At 48.2% G+C, this 20,657-nt stretch overlaps 1 pseudogene; it reads left to right on the forward strand.

Annotated features, from left to right (window-relative positions):
• The first annotated feature begins 19,701 nt into the window (after window positions 1–19,701).
• On the forward strand, window positions 19,702–20,370 carry LOC136469662 (germin-like protein 8-13; annotated as a pseudogene).
• The last annotated feature ends 287 nt before the right edge of the window (window positions 20,371–20,657 follow it).

Raw genomic sequence — 20,657 nt, forward strand, 5'->3', positions numbered from 1 at the left:
CCCCACTTATCGGCCCAAGCACTCCAGACAATCCCCATCATGTGGTTGTTTGGCAGAAAGGTCATGCACTAGGGGGCCACCTCCTTCTCAATGTTGTCTAGCTCAACGTCGGTATAGACGGGCATGAAGCCTTGGCTCATCGTCGCCAAATCATTGTTCTCATAATGAGAATGGGCGATCATGAAAGATCAGTGAATGCCAAAGCAAAGCGTGCCTCTTGCCATATCGCATGCCTAATCCATGATCTGGGTGGCATGAACCATGAGCGAGCTTGTCTTCTACTCCAGGGCCAACTCGAGCTCATCACAGACTAGTTGGACGATGACGTGCAGGTTGTCGTGTTCATCGCACTCCATCTGGAGGGTGACCTTCACCTCATTGAGCTCCTTCTCTAGGCCATGGCTCTTCACCACCTCCACCCAAGCTTGTCGTCGAGACCTGCCCAAGTCATGTACTGACCGTGTCAAAAGGTTTACCATGATTCTAGGGAGAAAGACAACAAGGGAAACCAGAGACTTACCATTCACATTTGCCTGAAGCCTGCGCACCTCATCGTGCTGCTGGGTCACCTTGGCCTTTAGGTGCCGGATGTTGTCTTGGCGATGACCGACCTCTGCGGCAAGCTCGGTGGGCATGCCCTCGGCTACAACCTTCAGGTCCCTCTCCCTCTGAAGCTCAACCTTGAGGTGGTCGATCCACTGCTGAGATTCGACACGCTCCTGGCGAGCCAGGTCAATCACCATGCAGATCTCCTCTATGGTCTGGAGCAAATCATCACACTCCTTCCATAGCTGCTCAACCTCCATGACGTCCATGCATGCCCTCTTGATCAAGGCCGCGAGCTTCTCCTTGGCCTTGCGAGCGTCATTGCGAGTGTCCTTCTCCCTGACTCGGATGTCGGCCACTTCCTGAGCGGCAGGGGCAAGCTTAGCCACCTCTTGACGGGCGATAGCGAGCTGTGCGGCAAGCCCCTCACTCCGCCACATCTCCTCAGTAAAAAACTAGGTCTTCTCTTGGATATGGGCCATAAGGATCTACAAAAAAGACAAGATTTAGAGGCACGAAAAAAGAACATGAGGGGTGGGAGCATGATCATATCATACCTAGCCAACCAGAGCGATGATGTCGCGCATCGGGCTCAGCATGGTGGTCAGGGTGCGAACCACGTCCCTAACCTCTGTGTGGACGCTCCCCCATTCCCTTCCTCTGGTGCCTCATCAAGGGCAGCCACCCAGACTAGAGACTAGGACATCCCCGCACCGACCTCGAGCGGCGCCGACCTCTCTTGTGGCGGAAGCTCTTCTAGAGTGGCTCCTCTAGCAATAGAGGGGGCAGGTGACGTAGACACGAAGGCCTGTCCTATCACCACATCCATGAAGGATGCCTCAGGTGCGCCCCCTTCTGTCCACCCCGCTGCGGACACGACCACCTGCATGGATGATAGCTTTGGTCGTGCCGCCTCCGTCTGCAACATCGAGGACATGACTGGTCATGCCACACCCACCATGGGCACCTTGGATGCGCCCTCCTCCTCCTGCTCTCCCATGGACATGGCCATCGATTGTGCCTCCCCGGCCAACGCTGTGGCCGCCCCAACACCACTCACTCTCACCACCGACGCGGTGCCAGTCAGCTCCTAGCGCGTTTGTTAGAGGAGGATCTTTTTCAGAGCGAGCCACAGGAGAGTCCCATGTCCTCTGACGCTGCAAGGGATATGGCAGTTAGTTCATAGCAAAAATTTGTTAAGACAAAAGGATGAAAAAACTATTGACTCACCCTGACACCATCATGCGAGGACGTTTTGGGGTCGGCTTGCCCGACCCTAGCTGCTCCTAGTTAGTACGTTGCCGCTTTGAGCCCTCCCTCGGCTCGGAGGGCTTGGACGAATCAGAATGGCTGCCTCCCGCAAACTCCAAAGGCGCCACTGAGGGCTCGAACGAAGCGAGGTGACCTATTTCTGTCGGCTCTGGGGCCACTGTCGGTTCTGAGGCCGCCTCGAAGGTCCGGACAAGGCGAGGTGTTTTGATTCTGCTGGCTCTAGGGGCACGTCCACCCCCTCTTGCCCCATGGCATGCCGCAGGAAGGGCCTTGCCTACGACGAAGGTGGGTCCTTGTCCCCGGTGGCTAGATCATCCCATGGGATGGGCGACATGGACCCGTCATACTCCCCCATGGCCTCCTTGATGCGCTACATGACCTCGCTATCATGGAGCAGCCCCTATGCAAGCATCATCCCAATGAGCTACGCGCCAGGCGTCATCCCATATAGCGAGAGGACGCACGACATCAGCGGTGCCACCTTCCTTGGGTGATACCCCCCGATGACACTGGCCCCATGGAGGCCATAGCCATGGCCTCGAGGAGGTCACACATCCTCTTATTCTCCTTGACGGGTAGCCCCCATGGCCATGATGGTGGTACCTCTTTAACTAGGCTCCCAAAGAAGACCGATAAGGGAGCGGCAGGGTTGTCCTTTAGATAGAACCAATGCAAGTGCCACCCCTTGTTGGATCTAGAGAGCTAGCAGGGCATGTACTTGGTCGCCCGCTGCCCTCAGAGGTGGAAGCCCATGCATCCCATTGGCACCGGGGTCTCCCAGTCTCTCTCCTTCTTCTTAATCAAGGAGATGGAGAAGAAATATCTCCATAGCTCAAAGTGGGGCTCAATCCCTAGGTACCCCTCGAACATCGCGATGAAGGCCACGATGTGCTAGATCCCATTGGGGTTCAAGTGATGTAGCTCGATCTAATAGTGGTGCAGCAGACCCTGGAAGATCGAGTGGGGAGAAACCATGAGTCCACGCTCGTGGAAGGGTGCGAAGGAGACAACATAGCCATCGGGCGGCGTCGGCGCATCCTCACGGCCGGGCACGAGCCACTCCGCCACATCGGTCCACCCATGGAGAAGACCACATTTGATGAGTCCCTCCATGCGCACATGGGTAACATCAGAGCGGTACCATGAATCCATGGAGGATGGAGGCAGCTGCGGAGAAGCAAAGGCGATGGTGGAGAAGCGGAAGCAATAGATCTAGGGCTCCGGTGGCGGATTAGCAAGCATGGCTGATCTGAATGGCAACGGTGAAGAAATGGAGAAGGTAAGGCTGTGGTTTTGGTGTGCAGAAACATTAAGGGGGAGGCCGCTATTTATAGGACGAAGCAGGGCGAGAAGGCAAACTGTTCGCCTAGATTCATGCGCCACTGCGTCGTGTCACGCCACCTCCTTCTAAAGATCGTGCGCACGCTATCTCTGGCCATGCCCTCGAAGGACACACCGGATGATGGTTCACCCGGTCGATGGGCTAAGAACCATCGTAGGTAAGAAAGGATACAGAGCTAAAAATGCTCCTACGGTCCATTCAGGCCTAGGAGTTCAAAGGCTGACCCGCCGACGGGTTCATAGCTGCTCTAGGGCACCCCTAGAGCGAGGGGTGGAAAGGGATGGGCCCACTAGCGGCCAGTACCCGAGTGCACAAGCGCCGCGGGCATCCTAGCCTATGTTTGAGTCTTGGTTGGTTCCCAGTCTATGGTTTTTCATCGAAGAAAGGCAACAAGCCTTAGGACTGGCTGAACAGACCCAAGAACTATATGGATTGGTCGCCAAGAGTCTAAAGTTGGTCACTAGCTGACCCATGCTAGACCCCATGAACGGGAAGCTAGAGCAACACTCGGACTAGCCCATTAACAGCTCACCAAGCGCCATGTTTCGTCTATCGAGGAAAAATGTAGCACGGCTCAGCCCCTCTGTTGTATCGAAAAAATGCTTAAGGGATGACGATCACAAAGACGAGCCAACCCTCGACTAGACCCCTGCTACGCATGGGGGCTCGAGGGAAGTTGGACTCGTAAGGAGACCGAACATGCGGTCGTAGTATGACGGTAGAACGATCGGATCCTAGGGGACCGGAATCAAGAACAATCTTTCTGACCTCCTGAATCCTATGGTTACATGCCCCATAGAAGACCGATCGTGACAAAAGAGAATCACCATCCTACCAGGACACACCGCAGGCTACAAAAAGAAGGCCAAGGCCCTCAGAGTCCCCCCGTATAGAAAAGCCTCCAAAGGAGTATTCTACTCCTCCGTAGGCTCAGGGGCTACTATCGGGTATCGATATTAGGAAGACCCAAAGCAAGAAAGTTACCACTCATGCTGACTTCCCTAGATGGCTCGAGACATGTTAAAAGGCGCTTGACCCCGAGGCCGCGGGCTCCGTCTCGCCTGACCCCAAGGTCGCGGGCTCCGTCTCACCTGACCTTAAGGCCGCAGGCTCCATCTTGCTGACCCCTTGGGTGCGGGCTCCATCTCGCTCGACCCCAAGGATGCAGGCTCTATCTCGTCCAACCTCGAGGATGCAGGCTCCGTCTCGCCCGACCTCAAGGCCATGGACTTTGTCTCGCCTGACCCCTTGGGTGTGGGCTCTATCTTGCCCGACCTCGAGGATGTGAGCTCTGTCTTGCCTAACCTCAAGGTGTGGGCTCCGTCTCGCCTGACCCCTTGGGTGCGAGCTCTGTCTCGTCCAACCCCAAGGACACGGTTTTCATCTCACCAGACCTCAGGCTCTGTCTCACCGGACCTCAAGGACGTGGGCCCCGTCTTGCCTGACCTCGAGGCCACGGGTTCCGTCTCCTCTGCCAGGGACCCATACCGCCGCCAGCCACTCTAGGTCCAAGCGTATGGGCCTATGTCAAAACTCTGACGCCAGGAAAGATGCTAGCACGCCTCGATGTAACCCGTGGCCTTGACGGGCCATATCTATGGATTCACATCAAGAACAGTGTCGGGCGTGCCGGTGCTGTTCTGCCTAACCCTCGTATGGACGCTAACAAGCATGTTAGTTCACCATGACCTCCATCGGGACAGAGTGGAACGCCATGACCGGTAGATGACGCTTGCACATGGCGCTAGTGACGAATAGGGCCGCGACATGGAGCCATCCCTATTGACATCTACATGATTAGCGGGACCCACATGAAGGGGAAGAAGGACCCGGCCACCCTAGAGACTTTCTTCTCTCTCTCGGTCTTCTCCTTTTCCTCTCTGTAACCCACGCTTTCCCTTTGTCTATAAAAAGGGAAGCAGGGCGCCTCATGGAGGGAGGAGAAAAAACACAAGAGCACGACACGAGCACATGGCTGAGCGGCAATCGAGCTCTCAACACCCGTTCATTCCTTCCACCAGAGACTTGGGATCCATTCCCTCTCTCACACGTTTGTAACCCCTACTGCAAACCAAGTGCCGGTAACACGAGCAGCAGTGAACTAAACGTAGGGACATTCCGCCCGAACCAGTATAAACCCTTGTGTCCTTCGAGCACACCATCCGAGCCAGACGCACAAATACAAATTTACTCGTCAGTGGTCTGAAAACACCGACAGCAAGTGAGGCGGCGGTCACTGGTGCTCGCCCTACCTTGGTCGGCAATAATTGAGGAACATGTGCGCTACTATGCACTTCATCTCTTCCTGTGTACTTAGATGGCAACAGTGATGTTCTAATTTGATTGTCTTTCCACCCCTTCATTAGAATCTTTCTATATGAATCCTGCATCCAAACCGCGGCCAGCCAGCGTGCCACGTTGCCTGCTTTTCGCGGCCGTTCGATCGGGCGCGCGGACGGCCCAGATCGGACGAGTGGCGGTCATTTTTCGAAAAAACCTTTCTATTTTTCGGAAATCAACCCGCGCTCTAGAGGCCCTTTCAGTATATTTTGCAAAAAACATCTCAGATTATTTCGAAATCAACCCACGGTCCATATCGGATGGGCTCGAACCTTCTCGCCTGCCCCCGCCGCCCTCGCGCGCCCCTTCCTCTCTCTCCTGTGGCGGCGCAGCGGGAGGCCCAAAACGCTGCCGCCTCCGCGCGCTGCCTGTGGCCGGAGCCGCCGCGCCCGTACCCCATCGTCCTGCACCTCCGAACCGCCGCCGCCGCTTGGCCTACCGCCCAAGAGGTCCGGCCACCGCCGCTCCCCACGCCGATGCTGGTCAAGCGCGAGATCACGACTGCGGCCGAGGGCAGCAGATCGTACGGCGGCGACGATGACGCCCTCTATGACCTCGTCAACACCTACATGGACCTGTACGGGCTGCCAGGATGACCGCGGCAGCCGCACCAGCGGCACCCGCGCGGGCAGCGCCGTGGAGAGCCGGTCCACAGGCTAGGTGCCGCCTCCTGCCGTTCTCGCTCGGCGAGACTCGGGCCATGGTCAAGGAGTGGCTGACCAGACAGGCTCCTTAGCTAGCTTGCGATGCACAAGACGTGTCTGGCCAGATGCGCGGCCGTCCCGACATGCGGCCACGGCGGCCCATGGTCACCGCGAGCGGATGGTCCGCGGCCACGGCGGTGCAGCGCCACTACGAGCCACGGCCCGCCAGCCTACTGTGCACACTGCTTGCCGAAGATGTTGAGCATGTCAGCAGATGCAGCGTAGCTCCTTCTCCTGTAGGAGTATCTATTATGCGTACAAGGTGCTCGATCAAATGCCGTGCCCATGCTAAATTTTATTATGGTATGCCTCTCATATCTGGATCTCCTCACTCTCTGCCAATTTCCAAGACTGATGAAATATTTGGATTTTCTAGAACTTTGTTTTGCCCTGCACAATGTTGACTCCCAACTGCAAGATTTTGAAGCCTAGGAGACAAATACGTTGAGAAGACAAAGAAAAAGGCTATCTACAAATATTAGCGGTAGTATATAGAACTACAACTCATAGCCTTGTATGTATTTCACCATTCAATGGCTGAGATTTGCTTACACAGAGTCTGAATACTATTCTAAGCACCCATTTATGATAATCTCATCATGGGGACATTTAATCTTAAGTTATTATATGCCATTCTTCTGGTGGAAAGAGATTAGGGAAGTAATATTAAACTCCACAGTGTCACTTCTGTTCACAAAGCCACGCACACCTGATTTCACTGTGCCTTATTTGCACCAATTTCATGCTTTGATAGCTATTTTGGGAACATATCACTATATCAGAGACTTATGCCCAACCCAGCTTCATATCCTTGCAATGCAAGTGCCATATTTTACATCAAAGTAAATCTTCATCATATAATATTCTTCAGTTCTATTCTATCTCTAGCAGGCCATATGTATTCACTATCATGTTGGGTTGTTTCTTTTCTTTCTTTCTTTTGAGGAGCATGTGTGTTCCCACTCCTTTCTTCACAAGATGGACACTGGCAAATTGTTGTTCGCTGAATGCCACCCAAGAGCTGATCATATGAATGATTTAAATTAATGTTGGTATACAGACCAGACCCGGCCCGTTGTAGTTTTTCTATGTATATCAAATTAGATTTTACTTAGTGCAAATGAATGATGATAAACGTATGTTAATCTTTGTAGCTTTTGGGCAATCCAACTATGCCAATTTGGGAATCGCTGCCAAATTCCAGTATGCTGTAAACACAAATCTTCATACATTTACGCATTAAACAATAACTCGGACTCAATTCTAAACTAGATCAGTTCGGTTATTTGTGCCAAGGCCTTTGTGCAAATAGCATGCAACTCGCTAATTAAATTATGCAGATCACATTTTTTTTAGCAACAAATATGCATATCACGTGTACCTCTTTATTTAGAGAATTCATTCCTTTTTTATTCTCACTTTCTAAGTAATTACAACTACTACTTCTGTTTAACACCTTTTGTTATATATCGTGTCACTGAATAATCACAAATTATCCATGAAATAGACAGACCATACCAGAAGCCCATTGTCTGTAAATACGCAGCTTATACAAATCTTAAAAAAGAAGCTTTCTGCGGTTTGTTTTTCATTATTGATAAACAAAGCTTAAGACATTTTTCTCTTATCGATAGACAATTTAAGACACTTCTATACAATATTTACATTTTTAATTTGGGCCTCCTATATTGTTGCTTCAATTTTATACTGCAAACTTGAATCACTGGTGTTGTATATGTTCCAAATGAATTTACGCCATTATACTCCAATTAAAGCACCACTGAGGATATAAACATACATATCTAGCATTTTCATATTACCCAGTATCCTACACAAAATTAAGTTTTTTTTTGAGAAACACAAAATTAAGTAAACAGTGGCCATCACAGAGATGGCGCGGCAACGCCGCGCCCCATTTTTTCTAGTATGTTGGTATTCTTGAGAAAAAAAAATCAACTGGCTTAATTGTATCAAAAACGGGTTATACATATTTGAGATGGAAGAAAATAGCTGTAGATGGCACACATGTTTGTTCCTTTTCTCCATTGGACTTAGTTGCTCTATACTGCCACAAAATCAAAATGAGCATGGTACATCAAGAAAAAATAAAATTATTTTTTTTCTATGCTGCTGGTCAGACAAATAATCTCTACGTTCGAAAGAAATCTTGATATCATAGACATATTACTGTCAAGAGGAAGTGACCTTGATTAGGAAAATTGGTTTATGTTGTTTGGCATAGCTATAGTCTAGAGATCTAGGTGAAGTCTGTATCCTATAGATTAAATCAAAATAACTTAAATATTTATATTATATCAAAAAAAATTAAATATTTCATATAGATTCCAAAATAAAAAAATAGTTATTATCTAAATGATTTAAATGTAAAATTCCAGCTCCTAGATCACAAATTGAAGGACGTCTACAATGTTAGGCTACTAATAAATTTGTGGGGATATACTTTCGCGTAGGACCAAGATAAATAGCGCGACACGTCACGCACTGAGTGCTACTTTTGCAGCGATAGGGTAATTAACCCTAGGAAGTAATAGGAGGGGAGGGATTTTTGTGGACAATGCAATACCCCTCCAATCAGGTGGGGAGATTCTACGTGTGGGGAAGTTTCCCTGCTGCTATTTGGAAGGCATGTCCCGGAAAGTTATTAAGTTACTGGCCAAAGTCTATTTTAGATATCCACCAGGTAAGATATGATACATATATAAAATAAAATGCTAAATGCTAAACCTAATCGGAACAAGCTAATACATCATCACCACATCATAAACAGTTAGTCATCTCCATCAACACATCGAGACAGATAATCCAAAATAAATTGTAATGAGTCTCTTTAACAAGAACTTTGACACTGAAAATCATGGCTTTTCCTTTCCAGAAGCTTCTCACATAGGCACTTAAAACATCTAGAAGATTACAGATGGACGTATGTTCATCTCTATACATCCAGATATATCAAAACCCAAATAGAGAGATTAGTGACACAAAGGCTTCTCAAATCATGCATTGCTTTGACCTAGAGCTCTGCAGTTAACATAAGGAAAGTCATTAGCATAGCCAAAATATAACTAAACACAGTTTAACAGTGTTATCACTTATCAGAGTAAACTAATATGAACACATGCACCCACAAAACTAAACTGCTCGGTATATATTATATATTTAGACGCCAGAAGCCCAGAAGCCTGAGAGGGGCCTATCAGTACTAGCTTATATGAACACAAATGTGCTAACGTTCCATGATAACACAAACACAGTAGAAGATGAGCACCAGACTGCTGTCAAGAATTCAGATCAGAACAAAAAAAGAAAGTTCAGTTGTGCAGAACAAGCTATTGTTGAACGGACAATAGTAGGCTGCTTGCTCTGAACTAAAACAGAACATAGGACTAGAATCGAGCTGCAGTTCAGACAAAATAAAAGTCAGGGGCTGTCATAAGCTAACAACCTAGAGCTATTATGAGGAAAGCTTAGATTTTTTTTTCAGACCATCTCATGAAAAAACTTACATTAATCTTTTTAACTTATTACTAAAAATATTAAAGAGAACAATACAATGAGAGAAACACTTCAAGATACAGCCATACAGATAGACTAGAAAGCAGGAAAAAACTGCTAGTGAGAAATCCAGAAGAGTATCCAGAAAATTTCATTAGTTCTAATGCAGCAGGAATCATTGTACACAAGCAAAGAGCAAAAAACAACAGATGCAGTAGGCAACAGTGGGAGAACTAACCAGACACCAGTGTCATCCTGTCCCAAGACGCAACAGAAAATCACACCTGCAAAAGCATCATGCCCTTATTAGTTAGAGAGATTTAGCAAGCACTTGTCTGAGATTTAGCACGCAGATTATTAGATTGAGTGATTGGCGAGTATGGACGCCACTGGAATTAAAAAAACAAACTCTGCTTAAGATCACATGCTGCCATCAAATTAAAAAGGCACACTCTGCTTAAGATCTCATGCTAAGTAGGCGAGACCTATCATGCATTCATACAGAGATGAACTGCTTCAGATAATACTATCTGTCATATTTTAGATAGGATGGTGCCAAGCTAAAGGCATCTGTCCTACATTGCAACCAGGTTCATGTTCATGTACCCCCAACGGTAACTGGCTAGAGTCGTTTGCACTTGAGAACTGAGCTATGTGCACCTCAATGCATGGTTTTGAGCCTAACTTCATCAGAAAAGCAGAAACGTTGCACCAGTAGGTGCTAAAGAAAATCATAACCAAGAGTCATAATGAATTTGCTGACTTTGGCAATCGATCTAATTACGCTTCCAACTTAGTACCAGCACACCAGTGTCAGCGAGAGTAAAAGTTAACAAACATGGCACAAAGTAGACAATAATCCTTCAGATTCAGAACCTAGGTACGATGTTGGCTTTGCAGGTTTAATTGCGTTACTCCCTCTTTTCCAAACCATAGGGTCAAGTTTGCCTAGCTCAGTTTTTAGTAAAAATATATTAACATCTAGAGCAACAAATAAATGCACCACTATCAAGAAATAATTAAGAGAGAATTCCTTATTTGACACTGGGAAAATGAGTCGTTCCTTTCTTGGCCCTGAAATTTTCTTCGTTCCCTATTTGACACTCACTTCAACTTTCATTCCTAATTTGACACTGCCGTCAAATCCGTTAGCTAACGGTGTTAACTGACCGTTAAAAAGACGTTTTTGCCCCTATAAAAAAAAGCGGCGAAGCAAATTTGAGAGGAAAAAAAAAACATGCGCCTTTTTTTTGTAACTAGGCGCATGCATCAGAGGCGGACGCAGGTTTTTTTTCCGCTCAAATTTGCTTCGCCGTTTTTTTTCTAGGGGCAAAAACGTCTTTTTAACGGTCAGTTAACACCGTTAGCTAACGGATTTGACGGCAGTGTCAAATTAGGAACGAAAGTTGAAGTGAGTGTCAAATAGGGAACGAAGAAAATTTCAGGGCCAAGAAAGGAACGACTCATTTTCCCAGTGTCAAATAAGGAATTCTCTCAATAATTAATGGTGAAAATCAATATTATATATGCTAGTGTATTTTTTCAATAAACTTTGTTAAATATAAAGAAGTTTAATTTAGGACAAACCTAAAGTGGTCAGGACTCAGGAACATCTATTCAAGTAACTCTGAGTCAGGAGTGAATGAAATTTAAATAGCAACATAGATTTTGTCGCATGAGCTCCAGCAGGCAAGAAAGAACATCCAATGTATAATTCAACAGCTTCATGCTAGGCTAATTTATCTACTAGGCTAATATATTATATCCCTCCTCCCCACAGCAATTACAATCTCCCCTCCACAGCAACTGCCATCTCGTGCTAACACTAACCAATTCCGCAATACAAATGCACAAAAGTAAAATACCCAGAGAGGGAGGTATGGGGAGTCCTTACCGAAGCGATAGTAGAAAGCATAGAGGCGACGAGCGCCCTCAGATCTCGCACCCTGTTCCCTAGAGCGCCCAGCTTTTGGTTCCCATGTCGTGTTGCTCGACTCCAAAGCTCTAATGAACCGCGGCCACCTCACCGCCCTAGCGGGACAGTTTGTGAGAAGAGCGGATCAAGAAATCCAAAACCCTAGTGGGAGGCACAGAGATGTAGGATGAGGCGGTCTCACCGTTGGCGTGACCGAAGCGACAAGAAGGCGGAGTGGCGACAGTGACAGGATGTCGAGGCGGCATCGACGGGATGTTGGGGCAGCGACGGCCTCGCGACGAGAAGAGCTGCGCGAGCGGAGGAAGCTGTGCGACTCGTGAGCGGTCACCATGGGGAAACCCTCCCGACCTCATGGAGTCATAGATTCCTTCCGTGTGGAAAAGGAAGGGAAGCGGGCTGCGACCCTCGGGTAGGTGGGCTACCAAAGTGCGCAAAAAATTGGCCCGAGGGAGATTGGCACGGGGGAGACTAGCCCAGGGAAAACGCGGGGATCCCTCTAGGGAAACGGGCTGCCAAAGTAGCCCTGAGGGAGCGTGCGACCCTTCCTCCCCGGGGGGCTTTTTGGAATTCAACCATTATGGGAAGTGGGCTTCGCCAGAATACCATCCTGCAACGGGGCTTCGTCGGATTGCCATCATGAAACATGGCCAACACGTCAAAATGACATCTGAGGACTTTGGGACTCTTTTCTTCCTCGTTTGCCCCTGCCCTTTCCTTCTGCTCCTCACATCGACGAAACGGAGGGAGCAAACAGATCGAGCGAGTGCATGCTTCCCTCGTCCTCGGCCAAGGAGGAGCACGAGCGGGCGAGCTCTTCCACGATGAGCTCCCCCCACGGTGGCCCCTGTCCCCACGGGCCAGCTCCCCCACGGTGGCCCGCCTCTCCCGCATGCTCCCTCTCCTCTAAGCGTCGTTCCGCACGTCGTCCTCTCTAGCGTGCCTGCCCCTGCCTCCATGGATGAACAAGAGGGAGTTCATTGGATGAAATCATTTGGCTTCGCCCTGCTGAGGAGCTGCTGTACACCATGGCTGGTCTTGGGCGCGTCGCTGTCATGCTATAATCCATGGCCATCGTGGGTGGGGGAGGGTGGGGAAGCGCCGTAGTCGTGGCTATCGTGGGGGCGGCGAAGGCGAGCGGGAGGCGCAGCCGTGGGGCGCGGCGAGAGTGAGCGAGCGGTGCTGCTGTGGGGGCACTGTCGTGGTGGGTGGCGCTGCTGCCATGGGGCTTGGCTGCGGCGTGGAGAAGAGCGGCGCCCGTCCCTCGGTTCCGTAGTGTGAGGAGCAGCCCGTGAAAGAAAAAAAAAAGAGTAGGGGCAAATGAGAAATAAAAGAGTTCCAAAACCAATGGTATTTTGGCTTGTTGGTCATGTTTCACCAACAGTGATTCCGCGAAGCCCCAGTTACGTGATGACATTCTGGCGCTGAATTCCAAAAAGCTCCTCCCCGGGCGATCCTTCCTCCCCCGCGGTCTCCTCCGCCTCCCTCCCCCGCCCTCCACCACCGGCGGCCGGCAGCTCCCGCCGTCTCGCCGCCCCGGCCTCCTCGACCCCTCCCTCACCTAACTACAGGACGGCGGGTCTCGTCGTCCATCCCTGGACTTCGGGAAGAAAAGAGCGTGATGATCCATGTGTTTGTGTAGCCAATGTCGGAGCGACGCTGATGGCGTACGGACTTTGGGCGGACTGCCGGCTTTCCTACCCTCTCCTCCGCTGCCTTCCCCCACCTCCAGCCCAATCCCCTCCACTGCTTTTCCCACCTCTCCCTCGCCTAGGAACGAGATCTAGTCAGCTACAAATCAAGTCTGCTGGCTGGCGCACCACCGCTCCACTAGCTGCATCCGCCGCTGCCTCGCCGCCACGCCAGTTGCATCCGCGTCTCCATGCCGCAGCAGCGCGTGCTGGGACCGCTGCAGCTTCGGCTTTGCCGTTCCCCTTCTACAGTACCCCTTCTACAGTACCCATCTCCTCCCGTCCGTATTCCTCCGACCCCTCAGTAAGATCCATCACCTAATCGAATCCTTCTTCTCCTCCATCTGATTCATCCCTAGTTCATGAAACTCCATACATCAGTCACGGATTCGGACTTGGTCGCCTCGACAGAAAACAGGGATGGCGGAGGCAAACCCTAGCGCCGCCGCTGCCGTTTTCCCGTCGTCGGTGTCCTCTCCCCAGCCTCGACTCCTTCATCTCCCACATAAGCTACCGCTGATTTCCCTGTTCCAGCTCGCTGTTTTCGTCTCGTGGCTCGTTGCCTTCTTCGACTCTGGCCCCTTGCGGCTGATTCCAGAGTCTCGACCCCAGGTTGAGATTCCTACAGCTACTGAAGTGGCGGTGCTGTAGCAGCCTCCAGCGCCTGGGCGCAGCCGCGCAGACCTGGTGGATTGGCCGAGCTAGGGAGTGGGCGGACTACAGGCCAGCGCACAGACTAAGGCGAGCCTTGTGCTTCTGCTCTGGCCTCCTTTATCCGTCCTGTGCCCCGGCAGACTCTATTCCAGAGCTTGTGCCACCATAATAAGCTTCTTTACTCACATCGGTGGTGAGCCGAAATCATGAGTTTACTTAGCTGGAATTGCCGAGGTTCAGGACGGAGCCTCCGCAGCCTGTTCGCTCGTTGGTTTCAGCCAGGGCTTATCAGCTAGTCAATAGTGTTTTCCTCTTACAACAAACCAGCACCAACCGGGCTTATCAGTCCTGAAACCAACCAGCGAACAGACCGGTAGCATCTTGCTCGTCTCATATCTTCAACTCATGCTAAGGTAACTTTCATATCTGAGACTAGAAATTCAAGTATTAGTGCTGATGATTTAACGAATCACTTCCATATGTGCAATAGTTTTGTCGTTCCTGCTCTTGGTCTATCGGGTGGTCTTTGGGTCATGTGGAATGATGAGGTGGGTGTAAACACTGTCTCGTCTTGCCACTATTATGTTTTAGCTTCTGTTGCTCATAAATCTAATTCTAGTAGCTTTAATCTTATCCGTATGTATGGTGATCCCCATCATCAACATACTAATTCCATATGGAGTGATGTCTTCACTTTTTTATGCAAAATCAAGGGATTCCAACTTTATGCATGGGAGATCTTAATAATATAATGCATCCAAATGAAAAATGGGGACCTGGTCCTCCTCTTGCTCGAATTGATAACTTTTGCTCTCTTATTAAGCAATGTGGTTTGATGGATCTTGGTTTTAGTGGTCCTGCATATACTTGGACAAATAAGTGTTTCACTACTAATCCAACTTTTGAACGCTTGGATAGATGTCGTGGTGATGCTGAGTGGTGTAGAGTGTTTCCTTTCACTGTTGTGTACCACTTGCCTATGTTATATATACAGCGATCATACTCCTATTTTAGCTATCATGAATCCAAATCGCGCCAAGCCAAAAAGGAGATTTAAATTTCAGAATTGGTGGTTGACTGCAAATGATTTTCATGAGACAGCTCGTCAAGCATGGAACCAGGCAAACGGTAAACCTTTTCACGTTCGTACTAGGGAAATGGCCTGCACTATTAAGAAGTGGGTAAGGAAGAAAAAAACTCTCAACCAACAACTTTCTGATAATGAAAACGAGCTTTCTATATTGCAGCAAGCCCCAGTTCATCTTATAGACCATGATAAAGAGGAAACTTTGATCCAACAACATAATTTGATCTCAGACAAAATCACTGAGCATTACAGGCAATTATCTAAGAAGCATTGGGCTACTGAGGGTGACAGAAACACCAAGTTTTTCCAGCAGGCTTGTACCAGGAGACGACAAAAAAAAATATAATTCTTTTCATTAGTAAAGGACAAAACAGCATGGTGTCCAACCCTGCGGATATTGCAAATGAATTCATATCTTATTTCACTAATCTTTTTACTTCTTCAATACAAAGGTTGGACTTTAATTTCAATTACGAGGGTACAGTGACTAATGATTTCACTAACTCAGTGCCAAGTGTTGATGAGTGTCTGTAGATTTTAAAGAGCATGAGGCTAAATGCTGCTCCTAGCCCAGATAGATTCAATGTTGCTTTCTACAGGGCTGCCTGGCCTTGGATCAAGCATGATGTTCATAACTTGATCACTGACTTCTACGTTAATGGTATTTTATGTACTTCGCTTAATGCCACTGAAATTGTTCTTATTCCTAAAAAGATCCATGCAAACCTGGTCACTGGCTTTAGACCCATCAGCCTCACAAATGTTGCTTACAGGCTCATTGCAAAATCTTTAGCAAATAGGCTGAAAGAAGAGCTCCCAGATTACATCCACCAATCCCAGCATGCCTTCATTCAGTGTAGGAGAATTACCGACAACATTATTATTGCTCAAGAAATTGTGCATTCTTTTAATCTCAAATCCTTTAACCAGCATGCTTTTATGTTAAAAATTGATTTAGCAAAAGCTTTTGATAGAATCGAATGGTCCTTTATTCTTAATGCTTTGCGACGTAAAGGGTACCATGGTCACTTCATCAAACTAGTGCATGCATGCATCTCTTCTGCTTGCTTTTCAGTCAATATCAATGGAGAAACATATGGGAATTTCAAGGCGACAAGAGGAATTAGGCAGGGTTGCCCACTGTCACCATACTTGTTTGTCATTGCTATAAATGAGTTGTCTTTGAGATTACAGGAAGCATTGGACAATGCGAATCTTACAGGTGTCACGTTAGGACCAGGATGCCCCCCTATCCACTCTGTTCTCTTTGTTGATGATCTCATCATATGTGGCAAGCCTGATTTGCAGGAAATACATGAAATAAATAGTATCCTTCCGAACTTTTGTGCTATGTCAGGTCAAACTCCGAACTGGTCCAAATCATCTATTCTTTTTAGCAAAAAGGTGAATCACACCGTTAGAGCTCAGATCAGGGCTGTTTTTCCTGTTGCTAATTTCAACCACAATACTATGCACCTTGAACATCCTCTGCTGATTAGCCATAGAGACAAAAATAAAGTCTATGATCTCATTTATCAAAAATTTAAATCTTAGCTCACTCTCACTAAAGCAAACACTTGGGGAGCCATGCTGGGCGTTTAACTTTAATACAATCAGTTTTTGCTTGTATTCCAATTTATTTTATGGCTAATATCTTGTTCTCTAAGAATTTTTTAGCCAAGCTCACAGCAATTATCAGGACCTTCTGGTGGCAAGGGGTACAGAAAGAGCAACAAAGCAAGCCCATCCACAGATCCACTACAGATCATGGGCGACAATTTGCAAGCCAAAAAATGAAGGTGGTTTGGGAATCAGAAAATTGGAATTAGTCAACAAAGGTATGCTCATCAATACAGCATGGAGGCTAGTCCATGATCCTAATTCAACTGTGGCCAAAATCATTAAAGCAAAATATTTTCCATATGGTCCTCTTTGGACTGCTCCTTCCTATTTTCTGAAATCTACTTTCTGGTCTTCTATCCTAAGCATTAGACGCCACCTTGAGCAAAATGTCACAATCCAAATAGTTAATGGCAATACCTCTATTTGGTCTCAACCATGGTGTCCCATTTGGAAGGAGATGCATGATCGCTTAAACCTTGAACAATCTGATTACCAAATCCCAGATAAGGTTTCCGATCTTTGGCTCCCAAACTCTAAAAAAACGGGACGAAAATAAGATTATAGCACTCTTTGGTCAACATACTTTGCAGGTTCTTTTGCAGATTCCTCTCGTGATGGGTGATGAGCCTGATATTTTGTGTTGGAAGCCAGTCTCTAATGGCATATGCTCGACAAAGAGCGCCTACAAAATGCTAGCGATCGAAGAGGCAGCAAGAAGCCCACCATCTAACATTCCTATGCAGGTGTTGCAGATTCTTAAGCACGTTTGGGCAGATAAAACAATTCAGCCTCGTGTGAAAACGTTCGCGTGGAAGCTTCTCAGACTCGTCCTTGGGATAGCTTGCAGGATCCACAAGATTATTTCGACGATTGATGAGAACTGCTCCCTTTGTGGGAGGCCTGAAGACGACAAACATCTTTTCTTTGATTGCAGCTTCGCTCGGGCGGTATGGTTCGCTTCACCTATTGGCCTTAGAAGCTGATGCCTTACCCCAGGCTAGCCATGGACTTCACTCTCAGGTTGCTGCCATATTGCAGCAAGGACCATCCCAAGCTACTACAGGTATAATATTCTCCATCATGTGGTGTCTATGGAAAGCTCGTAATGACCACAGGTTTAATAACTTAAACTAGTCAATTGAAAGAGTGCTGCATGAGGCAAAGGCCATTGATGGGGCTTACAATATTGCATTTCGAGATGATACTATGGCCCGTTCGGCTTGCTGAATCTTGACTGAAACTGGCTGAAAAACACTGTTCTGGCTGAATTCTTGTGTGAGAAAAATACTGTTCCGGCTGAAAAAACAAGCTGAATAAGTCGAATATGGGGTAAGCCGAACGGGGCTATGTCTCAGCTTCTTCCGCATCCTACTACAACTCCTACTGTTGCACAGGCTTCTCAGTTTGCTACCTTGCAGGTTCATGATGGCCCTAAATTTTTTTGTGACGCTTCTGTCAACTCTCAAAATCTAGTTACAGGCAATCAAACTGGAATTGGAGTTCTCATCCTCACTCAACCTGCTAGTAGTATGGATGAAAACGGTACGGATATTTTCGGACCGTATTCGAAATCGAATCCGTTTAGAGGAGTTGAGATTTGTCCATATCCGAGTCCAGATATCCAACATCCGATGCCGTATCCGTATCCGAATACTCAAATCGCATATTTATGATGTCGATATCCAATCGTATCATATCCGACATAGTTGACACTATCCGTATTCGAATCCGAATCCGGACAGAAATATGAAAACAAATGTAATATCGGTGATATCCGTCCGTATCCGATCCGTTTTCATCCCTGGCTAGTAGTATTTCCCTTGCTGCTTCTTTTTTTGGTAGTCATTGCGCAGGTCTTGGAACCCGAAGCTCATGCCCTCCTTTTTGGTGCCAAGCTAGCTGCTGCACTCGACCTTCGGAATGCAGCTTTGTTAACTGGCAATCAAGTGGTGGCTTCCGCCGTGCTTGCTAGATCGCCACGTACCCATCATGGACATTGGTCGCTACGACCTATTATTGCTGAAATGCAGGACATCAAGCAAGCAAAAAGCTATTCTGTGATCAAGATTGATAGACAAAAAAAAAGATAGCTGATGTTTTGGCAAAAAGGGCAAGACGTGCAAGCATCCCGACTTTATGCCTTTTCTCTTGCCAGGCACTTGTTCATTGTCCAACATGTAATATCAAGAACGTGATAGAAAGCTTCAATTGGGGTAACATGATCCCCATCTCTATAACCTGTATGTAACATATTTGGTTGCAATGGAAGTTTTAAATTTTAAAAAAAAATAAAAAAAAAACTACAGGACGGCGCGCCGGCGGCAAACCTCATCCTCGTCCCAAGGCATGGCGCCGGTGAGCTCCGCCGCGACGCCCATGACGATGGCCCTGTCCAACCGGTTGCCCCTGCCACCTGCTCGGCGGCGCACCTGTGCCTCGCTGGTCGCGTCTCAATCCGCCACCACCGTCGTGTCAAGGCCGCCGCCCCCAATAAAACTTCTACGGCAGCCAGAGATGGAGGTCTCCTTAACACTGGCGAGCTCATCGCCAGAACCCTAGCAGCCGTGGTCGTCTTCTTCGAGTCCGGTGGGGGCGTGGGCACGGTGGGGCACGGGTGCTGGCGTCGCGTCTCGCGTATTTGACTTTGCGTCTCGCGTAACCCTACTAGTAGTACGTTGGCTAGCTATTATGGGAAGACGTATGGTATGCATACTTTTCGACGCCCTGTGCTGACCCTGCAGTCACGCATCATTCAACCGTGGCAGGCTGTTAACTGCATGCATGTACGTGCATGAACAAATGCGACTCGTGATATGTCAAACTCACTATACGTATATATACCTTTAATGCTTGTGAGGACATACGTGATACTATACATGAAACTCGCCTATATAAAAAGGCCTGAAGAATATGCATATCCAGACACAACAAGCTCTGAACTCGCCACGACCTACAAGGACGACGCAGTGCGCGGCAAGCTAGCCCGGCAGGTAACCATGGCGCCCAAGGCCGCCGTGGTCCACCTCGTGCTAGTGCCCTTGCTCTCCCTGATCCTGCCCTTCTCCTCCCTCGCTCTGGCCTAGGATTTCTGCGTCGCCGACATGGCCCGTCCCGACACGCCGTCCGGCTACCCGTGCAAGCCCAAGGCCCTCGTCGACTCCAATGACTTCTACTCCGATGCCCTAGCCAAGCCCGGCCCGGCCATCCAACCCTTCAACATTGCCATTAAACAGTACCCCGGTCTGAATGGCCTCGGCCTCGCCGCCACGCGTGTCAATTTCCCGTCTGGTGGGGTCGTGCCCATGCACACCCACCCGGAAGCCTCAGAGCTCCTCTTCGTCGTCGAGGGAAAACTTTCCGCTGGATTCATCAGCGCCGATACCAATATACCCTACGTCAAAACCCTAAACAAGGGCGACCTCTTCGTGTTCCCGCAGGGGTTGCTGCACTTCCAGTACAACATCGGCAATTCGACCGCCATCGCCTTCGCCGCCTACAGCAGCCCCAACCCCGGCCTACAGATCACTGACTATGCGCTCTTCGGCAACACCCTGCCAGCGGACGTGGTGGCGAAGCTCACCTTCATAGTTCGCGTGGAGATCGAGAGGCTCAAGCGCTTCTTCGGCATTGTTTCAGTCAGTGGCAGACCTAGAATTTTATCATAGGGTATGCCACGCAAAAAAATTCTTAGGCAATTCAGTAAAACCATTTCCAATATGGTAAAATCATATTTCAATTCAGTAAAACCACATCTATTAAATAACATGATAAGCCTTAAATTAAAAAACTAAGCTAGAAACGACGACAAATAGTTTAAAGAACAAAATACAAGTAATTTAGTGACCAAAACAAAACTTCCATTGTTTCATAAAAGTGACTACATATAGAGATGTCAATAGCTCAATTCTTCACTTAATAATACTATTTATGATATTAGAGGAGCCGGTTAGTT

Source organism: Miscanthus floridulus, chromosome 8, assembly GCF_019320115.1.
Source record: "Miscanthus floridulus cultivar M001 chromosome 8, ASM1932011v1, whole genome shotgun sequence".
Taxonomy (NCBI): domain Eukaryota; kingdom Viridiplantae; phylum Streptophyta; class Magnoliopsida; order Poales; family Poaceae; genus Miscanthus; species Miscanthus floridulus.